Source organism: Lactuca saligna, chromosome 4 (genome assembly GCF_052625555.1).
Source record: "Lactuca saligna cultivar CGN05327 chromosome 4, ASM5262555v1, whole genome shotgun sequence".
NCBI lineage: Eukaryota > Viridiplantae > Streptophyta > Magnoliopsida > Asterales > Asteraceae > Lactuca > Lactuca saligna.
In genome coordinates, this window is record NC_136420.1 from 141,890,669 (window position 1) to 141,902,554 (window position 11,886).

Consider the following 11,886-nt stretch of genomic DNA (forward strand, 5'->3'; position numbering starts at 1 on the left):
TCATGGTTTCCCAACCCATATCATTCGCCACTACGAGAGTTAGCGCTTTTACGTGGCCATTCCATTACGTCAGGGCTTTTCCTTCAAAGGTGCATGCGACATATTTGACTTTGCTCGCAGCAGGGCACGAACAAATTTCGAAGACTGATTCAGTCTTCTCGAACCATTACGAGAGGGCAATGACTCCGTCGGTTCCCTGGAAGGACTTCGGCTTGCAGTTGGTGAAATCCTTGTAGGGGCACTCTGTCAAGCGCACATGGATTTCAGCAAGAATAGAGTCAACAGGGGTTCTACCACTACTGGCATCAGTAGAGTGATACTGACCCATAGCAGTTGCCACTGCTGCAGCTACGACAGCATTCAGGGCTACAATATCGATGACCGGAGGAGGAGGTGGTGGAGGTGTAGGGTTATTCCTAGGAGATTTGCGAGGAGACATCTTTCATCTATAAGTTTATAAAGATAAACAAAATGGTAAGAATCAATTGTAAATGGGGTGAGAGTGACACCTAGACTAACTAACCGTAGCCCAATAGTTGAATAAGTGTTTAAGACCACAATAAGGAAGATTAGTAGGAAAACACAAGTGTACAGATTTATCCCACAGATTAGGTAGTTGTCAATAATACTGGTATTAATGATGTAATAAGTTCAGGGAAAATCAACCTAACAGTAGGTCTTACATCATACCATACGTAAATTTTGATAGTTCCTAGATTCCTAGTTAGAGTACTGAAAGTTAGGAAATATTTTACAGACAAGTGCTACTTAGAGCACAGATATTAGAGGCTATTCCTTAATAAAAAGACAAAGATGTACTAGGCATCTTCTAACAACAATAGGAATTCCTCGGGCGAACCCTGAGGTCTCCCACTTGACGGACAACCTCTTGAAGGTGTCATTCATGATCCCTTTGACGAACCCAAAGTTCTATGACTTCGGCTCGGGAGGCAGCCAGCTGTTGCTGCAGTGTCTCATTGGTTCTCCTGGTTTGTTCCATTTCTTCTTCAAGATGGTGGATGTGGACTGTGTTGACACCAGAATTGGCATCAATCTCCATGACTCGGTCGATGGCTGCTCGACCTTGTTCATCATTACGGGCTATTCTGCGGATAATGACGGGTAGAGCTCGATCCGCAGAGCCACCTTTGTTAAGGTTGTAAAAGCTTCGCTCCCCAAAGTAAGGTAAGGGTTGACCATGTTCATCGCTCCATCGATTCAAGTTGGTTGCCCAGAAGGGTGTAGGACCTGGGAAAGCTGGTCGAGGGTTGTTGTTTGGGGCTTGACCTACTGGCGGTAGGTTGTTGACTTCAGGCTTAGAGTCAGATCCATCAGAAAAGCCTTCTGCGAGGTGATCATCAAAAGGGATTGGATGCTCTTCTTCGGGCTCTTCCTCGATCCACCGAGCATTGCCTTCATTTGGGAAGTACGGGTCGCCATGATGGAATCCATCCATTTTAAATCTACGCGAAAAGAGAGGGATAAGAATCCAGTGTATAATTAGTTTGTAGTAGTACAAATTACCCCTACAGTATTTTAAGTTTAGGTTCTACTGTTCTCCTTGTGGTATTGTTGGTAAGTTTTTAGACTTGTTAACATATGACAACCATTCTAGGGCATATGCTAATCACTCCTCGGATCAACATAGTTGATCAGGCAATGCGATTCCCAGGACTGACCATACATCCACGAGCTCACTTGTGATATTTAGCAATCGTAATACTTTTGTTCTTGTCACTGTGACACTGATTTTATTATGAATGCAAACTTGTATACTTAATTAAATATTTTAGTATTTAAAGTATAAACTCTTGGTTAGAGTGTTTTAATCCCAAATGGGTTTATAGTTAGTATATCTTTTATGGGTTGATATACTCAATTCACTAAAAACAATGCTCTGATACCAATCTGTCACACCCCAAAACCAAGAACGGCGGAAACGTTCTGGGGCGGAGGATGTCATGTAAAGTATCACAACACAGTATAATAGTAAACAAGCAAACAACATCAACCATTGCATTAAATATATAATTTTAATACAAGTGTGTTCCTTACAGTTATAGACAACAAAAATGTAAATCAAAATAATAAGATGAGTCTCGAATGCGCTCCATCTTCTCAAAAGTTGGCCTCAGTACCTGTCTACTGATTACCTGAGAATACAAGTTATTTTGAAAGAGTTTATCAGCATTAAAGCTGGTGAGATCATAAGTATTTTAGTGTTGGTGTTAGTATTAAAATGTTTGAACGTAGTTATAAACACGAGTTTGTAAACATTGGTAATATAAGTATGTGAATGTTTGTAAGTATTTGTAAAAGTTTGAACCTCTTATAAAAACATATATTTTCTATTTAAAAGTAGCCTTCTACCAAGGCGTAACTATTTTGTATGTTCATTTACTGTAAAAGTGTGTAATTTTCCCAAGTGTAACTATCATTCTCAAAATATAGTTTGTACATTAATGTTTAAGTGAAAAGATCACTAAATATGTAAAGGGTAAATTAACATAGTACTGTAGTGTTGTATTATAAGAACTACTGTTGTACTAACTACCATAAACCGGATTTATATTAAGGCATCATGTGATTAATTGTAGCATACTATCGACTAGGTAACTACGAAAAATGTAGGTCGTAAAAAGGTATGACGTTTGGCACCCGCAGACCTGCAAGTCCGGCTCTAGCTAGCAGCAAGGTGTAGGATAGTCAGTCCAGTATAGATCTATACGCAAACTCACGCTCTCCCTCCAAGAGACTCTAGCTACAACTCGGGCCATGACATTGAAGGCATGCTCCGATATAGTGGATCACAATTTGTTAACGTATTCATGTATATTTAGTGTAATCTTACTCGTTCTAGTATCGTTGCGTATCTTCTTCTTCTAGTGTAGTTGTCTATGTTCTTCTTCTAGTATAGTTGTATATGTTCTTCTTCTAGTATAGTTGTATATGTTCTTCTTCTAGTATAGTTGTATATGTTCTCATAGTAATAAGTACTGAGTCATGAAGGAACTGACTCATTGATCTAGCGATACTATAAGTATGATCATGTGATACCCCGATGGTAACTTACTAATGATGTAACTAGTACGCATGAATATGGAAGCACTTTTATGTCTATATATGTACACATGATATATAATTAATATTAAAACAACTTTCACACGGCTACCCGATATCTCACCAGGCCACATCTCAAGCGTGAAAAGGAAATAGAGCGGACGGCCTTCCTAAGCCTTTTAAACATTTCTTATATAACTATACATATACGGGCATGCAATTTATAATAAGTATAACAAAGTTTAAGTAAAAGTATTTGATAAGTAAAAGAGTTTGTAAAACAGTTTGAAGTAAAACAACTTTGATAAATAGTTTGAATAGTAGTAAAATCATTGGTTTTGTAGTTAAAGGGATATGAACTCACTTGTGGTGAGTGGATTGGATTGAAGTGATGGGTACGGTGCTAGGTGACAAATGAAGACTTGTACACACGCACGAGCCTAGTTATCATATAATGAACATATATATAACTAATTAGCCAATTTATAACTAATAAATTAAGTTGGGACACTCTAGAACATGAAAACACTTTGTTTCAAGTGTTAAAGATCACAAGGATTGCATCCAAGTGTTGGTAGGGCAAAGCTAGGGTGTTTGGAGTTCAACGGTAAACTCCCTTGGAATTTATGGTTTTGATGGTCATAACTCAAGGAGTTTACGGCAGTAAACTCTAGAGTTTACAGCAGTAAACTCTAGTCCTAATGACCAAGTGTTGTTTTGTGGTTTAACAAGTCCTTTGAAGCATTTCTACTAAGTGGTTTGGGCTTTGGAATGGACTAGGGCAACAAAAACACTCCTTGGAGGAGTTTACAGCCTCATGGCATTTACCTTTGGGTTTAATACCGTAAACCCATATGGAGGAGCGTATTGCCATTTTTTCAAGTCCTAAACACAATTAGGTAAGTGTATAAGCTAGTTTCTAGGCCTAAGGAAGGAAAATGACCAACTTAAACACACTTTAGGGTGTTTACGGTTTTGGGAGATCCCCAAACTGTAAACACCTATAAATGTTGGTGTTTGATGTTTTTCAAGGCTTAAACAAAATAAAGGAAGGTTGAAACATGGCAAGTATGGCTTAAACATCAAACTAGGGCTTAGATAAGGACTTAGGCACACTTTGGTTCCCTTTATGGTGTTTACGACCCAAGAAGATTCATCAACCATGAACACCTTTGACCATGAGTTCTTGGCACAATTTCTTGATGTTTAAACCTAATACTAGATTAATAACACTCAAGGATGGAAGTACTTACTATTAGGAGGCTTGATTTAAGCTAAAAGGCCAAGAACACTTAGTGTGTTCTTGGTGTTTTGGAAATCTAGACAAAATACATAAATGAATGGATGAATAGATGTACAAACACTAGATTAAGTGTTTTACTAACTTAAAATGGTTAGAACACTTACAACTTTGAAGATTTGGAATTAAATCTAGGATGATACTTGAAAGAGTTTTTGGAGTTTACTGTTTTGTGAACTTGGGGAGTAAACACAAATGACTAACTTTTGGGGAGTAATCTCATACATAGGTATGAGTTCATGGTTTTTGGGTGATTTTTCAACCCAAACATAAAAGTTTGGTCGGGAATTTCTAAGACGCGAAGTGTTTGTGGGTTTTAAATTTTAAAACCCGAGACGACACTTTCTTTCACCATTTCGCTTAAAAATAATATTAAAATAATCAAACGAACTTTAAATTTCTTAAAAAATAAGAAAAATAATCACATTAACTTATCATGAGAAGGGGTTGACTTTTAGGGTTTGACCAAATGGAAATTTCGGGTTGTCACAACTCGATACCATTTATCACCTAATTAGTGTGTGGGTTAACCACACGCGCTCCATTGATCCATGACAAACATCAATCTACCCTTTGCCACCCTTACTAGTCGAAGTTAATGTGCCGGTTAACCACACATGCTCCATTAATGACTTGGGAAGGTGCAAAGTGCAATTTCATAAATTAGCATCAGTGTCACATTTTTCCTAAAGTAAATAAGATTGAGAATTTAATAAAACATTTAGTTACTTTACAATTATCATTATACTTTTAAAGAGAATTAATATCCTATCTTACCGGTTTGACTAGCGACCCTCCTCCAGTCAAGGAAGCTGTGGGTGAGAGTGGACACCCGTTAAACCACCATTTTATAGGTAGTAACCTTATACCCCTTTATAGATCGGCTTCGTGAATAAGGCATATTAACTGTAATACTGACTTGTCTTATACATATATATAATTATTAAAATTTTAATATTATAATAGTATAAGGGAGGATTTTTAAACTTTTAAAATTCATGGGTTTGGAATTAAAGTATTCATAAGTGTGACTTTACAATTCCAAAACTTGAGGGCAAGTTTTGAAATGCTTCAAACTTTTCATTTCCATATGTTTAATGACTTTTAAAGAAAAACTTTTCATGTCCATTACTCGACAAGTTATGGAATTCATTAAAGGCATTTACATCAATATTTTAATTAACACAATAATCAAATAGTTTTATCTATGATCTACTAAACTTATAAGTCAAGATAATTCAAATCAACAATTTGAAAGAAATTAGCCTAATAATATAAACTAATACAAATCTTGAAATTTTGACAATTATCTTTTAATTGGATAAGCATGATCACTACCACATCAAGAAAACAGATTTTATGTTTCAAAAAACATTTTGTGGTAATGATCCTAATCCAATTTTGGCCAGAAACTCGAAATCCAGCAACCAGAACCATCAACTCGACAAGTGCGTGAACCTGACTCGTCGAGTTGGTCTTCTACTGAGTGGAATCGTCATGTCAGCTAGTGGACTCAGTGAGTTCACCAGCCAGATGCCAAAAAATCGATTTTTTCAAGTTGGATAATTAATAAGCATCAAGTATAACAAAAAACAGTCCTAGTCTCTGATACCACATAAGGTTTTGAGCACTCTAATAACCTTATGGTTCGGATGCAACCCTAGATGCTTTGGATCTATGTATTTTCTAATAATACATGCAATTTGATTTTCCAAAGCATTCATCCTAACTAGCATACAATTGAACAAACTAACTAGTTTGATAATTTACCTCTTTATAGGACTTGTAGTTCTTGGCATTAGAAAGGTTTAGCACCTCAAATGTGATGTCTCTAATGTGTTACAAACACCAAGTGCAAAAGTAGGCTTTAGAGAATAAGTTTCTAAGCATAAAATCAATTCACAATCTCCAAGAATGTATGTGGCAACTGATTTTGGCTCTAGAGGGTTCTATTTATAGTGTGACAAGTGCTAGGGTTACATCCATGCAAACCCTAATGCACCATGATTCTTAATCTTACTTAGGCTACATGGTTTAACCGCCATGGATTATCCATGTTGGTTTAGCCCACCCAAATAATCATGGATCATTGGCCCACACTATAAGAATCATGGACAATCCATGTTGTCTTAGCCCATCTAAATAATCATGGTACATCTTGGTGGCCCCCGAGTGAATAGAGAAATGAGACTAATGAGCCTCCTCCATGACTGTCTGTCTGACCCCACTAGACATTGGAACCCACACCTGACCGCATCGGTTTAATAATCCCCGACTATCTTGCACAAACTGGGTGTTCTCACCCCTGATCCTTTCCAACTTCCAATTTTCTGGCCGCATGCCCTCAACCTAAGCATCTCTGATCAAACTCACAAGCAGGGAATCCACTGTTATCCTCTTACATATCGCTGGGGTGGAAGTCCCAGCTGACTTGCGGCTCAGCACGTTCGCCGCCACATTCGCTTTACCGGGGTGGTAAAGGATCTCGCAATCGTAGTCCTTGACTACATCCAGCCGCCTGCGTTGCCTCATGTTCAGGTTCAGCTGGTACATGATATGTCTCAAGCTCTTGTGATCCGTGTAAATGGTACAACGGACCCCATAAAGGTAATGTATCCAAATCTTGAGAGCGAACACCACCACTCCCAACTCTAAATCATGTGTAAGGTATCTCGTCTCATGCGGCTTCAACAGTCGTGATGCATAAGCTATCACCCATCCCCTCTGCATGAGGAGCGCCCCTAAACCTATGATGGACGCATCACATAACACCTTAAAATCCTTAACTCCCTCCAAGAGTGTCAAAACCAGAGCCTCACACAACCACTGATGAAGGATCTCAAACACCCTCTCCTGCTCAGGGACCCACCGGAAATCCACCCCCTTCCTCGTCAGACGAGTGAGGATTACTACAATCTTGGAGAAATCTTGAATGAATCTCCAGTAGTACCCTGGAAATCCCAGAAAACTCTTAATATCTGAGGGAGATTTCGAAACCTCCCACTGTATGACTACCTCGATTTTCGTAGGGTCAACCAAAATCCCATCTTGGTTAATGAGGTGCCCAAGGAACTAGACCTCTCGTAACCAAAACTCGCACTTCGAGAACTTGACATATAGTTGTTCTCATCTTAGAACTTCCAACAACTCCCTAAGAAGCTCCTCGTGCTACTCTCGAGTCTTGGAATACACCAAGATATCATCTATAAACACAATGACCGAGAAATCCAGCATCAGTCTCCAGACCCGGTTCATCAGGTCCATAAATACTGTCGGCGCATTGGTGAGCCCAAACGGCATCACCACGAACTCGTAATGACCATAACGAGTCCGAAATGCGGACTTCTCCACGTCCTCCTCTCTTACCCGAACATGATGATATCCCCACCTCAAATCTATATTAGAGAACCAAGATGCCCCTACAATTGATCAAAGAGATCATCTATCCTAAGGAGAGGATAACGGTTCTTCACCATCAACTTGTTCAGCTCCCTATAATCAATGCACATCTGGTGCGAGCCATCCTTCTTTCTGACGAAGAGCATTGGTGGTCCCCATTGAGAACTTCTAGGTAAAATGAACTACTTTCCCAGCAACTCTTGAAGCTGAGATGACAATTCCTGCATCTTTGGTAGTTCCAACTGGTATGTCGCCTTTACGATAAGGGCCGCACCTAGCACTAGGTCGATCCTGAACTCAACCTCAACTTGCTGACCCTCGCAATCTATCATGACACCAAACCTACTAAGCCAATCTATCCCTAAGATTACGCACACCTCCTTCATGGGAATCGGTATCAAATCTATCGGAAAGGACACCCCCAAGATATCCAACTCGCACCCTCGATAAATCAAAGAAGCAGAAACTCCGTGTTCGTTTGCGATGGAGACTCGCCCACTGGCACATCAAACTCCCTACTAAAGTACTGAGATATGAAAGACCGATTCGATCCCGAGTCAAATAAAACCAATGCAGCCAAGGAGTTCACTAAAAACGTACCTTATCACATGTACACGGATAAGCATAAAGCAGACATAATAAACAAGATAAAGGATTGAAACATACCAGCAACCACATACGGTGCTTCTCTGGCCTCCTCCGCTACTAGCTGGAAGGCACGCCCCTAGGCCCTTGGGGGCACTTCTCGACCCTAACTCGCGTCAGTAATCCTTAATGTAGCCGGCGCTGGAGCCTGTGCTGGCCTGGCTGCGAGTTGTGGACAGTTGGTCTTCAAGTGACCAACCTGGTGACAATGATATCAGATCCTCATATCATGAACCGGGGCTGCCTGATGACAATCCTTTGCAAAATGCCCCTCTTGGCTGCATTTGCGGCATCCGCTACCCAAGCTATAAGCATCGGAGTGCCCTTTTCCGCACTTGACACAAGTGTGGCCCCGCTATCCCCCTGAATTGGAATCAGCGATCTTAGACCCCTTTGGCACCGGCTGTGACTGTGTCGGGGCCCGACCCTACTCTCTCAACTGTAACTCAATCTTAATCTCCCGCCGCCTGGCGGCCTCCTGTAACTCTAGAAGCGTATCAAAACGCAGGGTTGCCACAAACTGACTAATATCCGTCTTGAGCATGCTCAGATAACGAGTCATCTAAGATTGCTCAGAAGCAAACTTTGGGCAGAACATCGCCCTCTCAGTGAACATACGAGTGATGTCCGTCACCGTCTCCCGATCCTATCTCAACTCCAGAACCTCTTGAGCTAACCATTCCCACTCGACTCGAGGAATGTAACGAGCGTGGAAGATATCCCTGAATTGCTCCCAAGTGACAGCAACTCTCTACTCGTCTGAATACGACCCAATCATCAACCTCCACTAGTCCTTTGCCTTGGACCTTAGCAAGTTCAGGGCACATCTGACCATCTGGTCAGTAGGACATAAGCATGTAAAGAAACATCCCTCCACGTCTGAAAGCTACCTCATTGCTTTGATGGGGTCCTAAGTACCATCAACAAGAGGGGGCTTTGTGCTGTCGAAATCTCGATACTGAAAAGCCCGACCGACTCCTAACCTTGCTGCCGATACAACTATTGTGGCTATCATGGTAGCCGCCTCAGTGAGGGCTGCATAGCGATCATCAAAATACTCCACCATAGCAGTCTTAATAGATCAAACATCTCTGGAAATTCGGCCTGGAACAAAGCAGCAACCTTAGCGTGCAGGATATCCCAAAACCTGTCATCCATCTCATCTGGCCAATAGTCCCAGGTGCTATCGGTGCCCCCTGTTCGCCCTCTCCTGATCCTGATCCTGAACCGGATCCAGTCACAAAGCGCCTCGTCATCACCATTCTGAAACATAACATAAAGTATCAGTTAATCCACATAAAGAACTAGGAACCAACTCCCAACTAAACTCTAGGGGTTGTGACTTCCTTGCTATGAAAATGGGTCCTGTTCTTCCCATACTACCTTCCATAACTACCCATATTTGTCTCAAGTATCATCACAATGCCCTAAGAATATACATATTCATACCGAGTGCTCAATCCTCACCCCTATAGGAAGGCTAAATATCTCAAAGTCAGCGGACTCATCTCAAACAACCTATCCGCTCATGAAACTTCTACCAACCCTGCAACACTCACGTATGCTAGCCACACATAATGTTGGACCCTATATACTTTCAAACATTCAGTCCTACCCTAAGCTCCCAATTAGAAAAGAACAGAACATAAGGCAAAATCATACATTCTCGGGCTATAAGATCTTAATTATGTATAACCTTGATGCATACACAAGTAACCACAATAATGACGTTAATTTCATATAAGGAAAACACTAGGCTAGCAGGCATCATGTAATCAGGCAATTCTATCATGTAATTCTTGAAGATCCCTTGTCTAATAGAAGCATGCTGTTCTAACATATCGTGATATCAAATAACTGTTTGGTATTTTAGGGGTCTACTTACTGGCTCCTGTTGATCGTACACCTTGCATCCTACTTTACTTATCTTAAAAACCATTTTCGAAATCATTTTTAAACCCTTTCCTTGATTTGAGACTGGATTCACACGAATGTTCCTCCAATTCATTCAAACCAAGGCTCTCAAACCAACTTGTAACATCCTAAAAAATCAAGCCAATTTAAAACATATAAATCATTAAGTTATTATAGTTTCTTTTCAAAATAATTTAATCATCAGAGTATCCCTGAACGAAATCATAAAATCATAAAATGTGGGGAGCGGTACGATCACACCTTCGCCTTCCCGCAATCCTCAAAAGTACCTGAAACATAATAGATAAATGTAAGCTCAAAGGCTTAGTGAGTTACCTCAAAAATACCAACACCATACAGATATAAACATATCATTTAAACACATAAAAAGCAATACAACATGCATAATGAGCCATCCGTCTGGCTGGACCGAATCCCGGTCCTCAGACTATTTGGACCGCTCTTCGTGCCTTCGACACGTCTGGACCACCCTCCTTGGGGCCTACAGCCTATCTGGACTGCTTGCTCGGCCTTCGGCCTGATTGGATTTGCCCGACCTGGGCCTACGGTCTAGCCGGTCCGCCCAGGGTGTCTTGACACTACTGCACACAACATGACCTGCCTTAACCCTTCCCCAAACCAATAAAAATGTGCACATAATTATCATAAGCTAGCATGCGATATCAGAGAGTCATATAGATCTAACTGATCTCTAGCATAGACACCATCCTACTACCAGGATATCAATCAAACAGATTACTAGCATAATAACCATCCTAAACCAGGATGTCAATCAAACGTATCACTAGCATAACAACCATCCTAAACCAAGATGTAATCTAACATAGCAACCATCTTAAACCATAACATAAATCATAAAGCGTCGGCCTTGGTGCCGTAGACCCTATTGATATAGTGAGGAGTACTCATTTCACGATGTCGCACTGGAGTAATAGGCCCAAACTATTGAATCACCAACACGAACTCCACCACCTATAATCAACATAAAACCATTTTTCCATAAATTTCCAATCTACCAAAATACCCCTAAGGTCAACTGGTCAACCCTTGGTCAAAGTCAAAGTCAACAGTCAAGGTCAATAGTCCATGTTGACCCGACTCGTCGAGTGCAGCTTACCGACTCGTTGAGTCCTTCCTAAACTCGAGAAGTCATGAAATCCTTAGTTGACTCGTCGAGTTTCCCCATAACTCGCCGAGTTATGCGTGTCCAAAGGTTGGGAAAACCCTAGCCGACTCGCCGAATCATTTGACTGACTCGTCGAGCCCAAGGAAATCTTCATCGTACTCGTCGAGTTGTTCATCAACTCGTCGAGTTCATGACCATCTTCATATGACTCGCCGAGTCAACCTTGCGACTCGCTGAGTCCCTTCAATGCTTCATCTATACAGATGCTTTTCAAGCCATGCAAAGAATCCATACTATAGATCTGAGCTCCTAAGGCATGTTTCTGACTTAAAGTTGCAAACTTTACGTGCATGCAAGATGATAATGGCCCAAAACAAGCTAAATAAGTGGCTTAAGATAAGTGAAAGGCCATAGATCAACA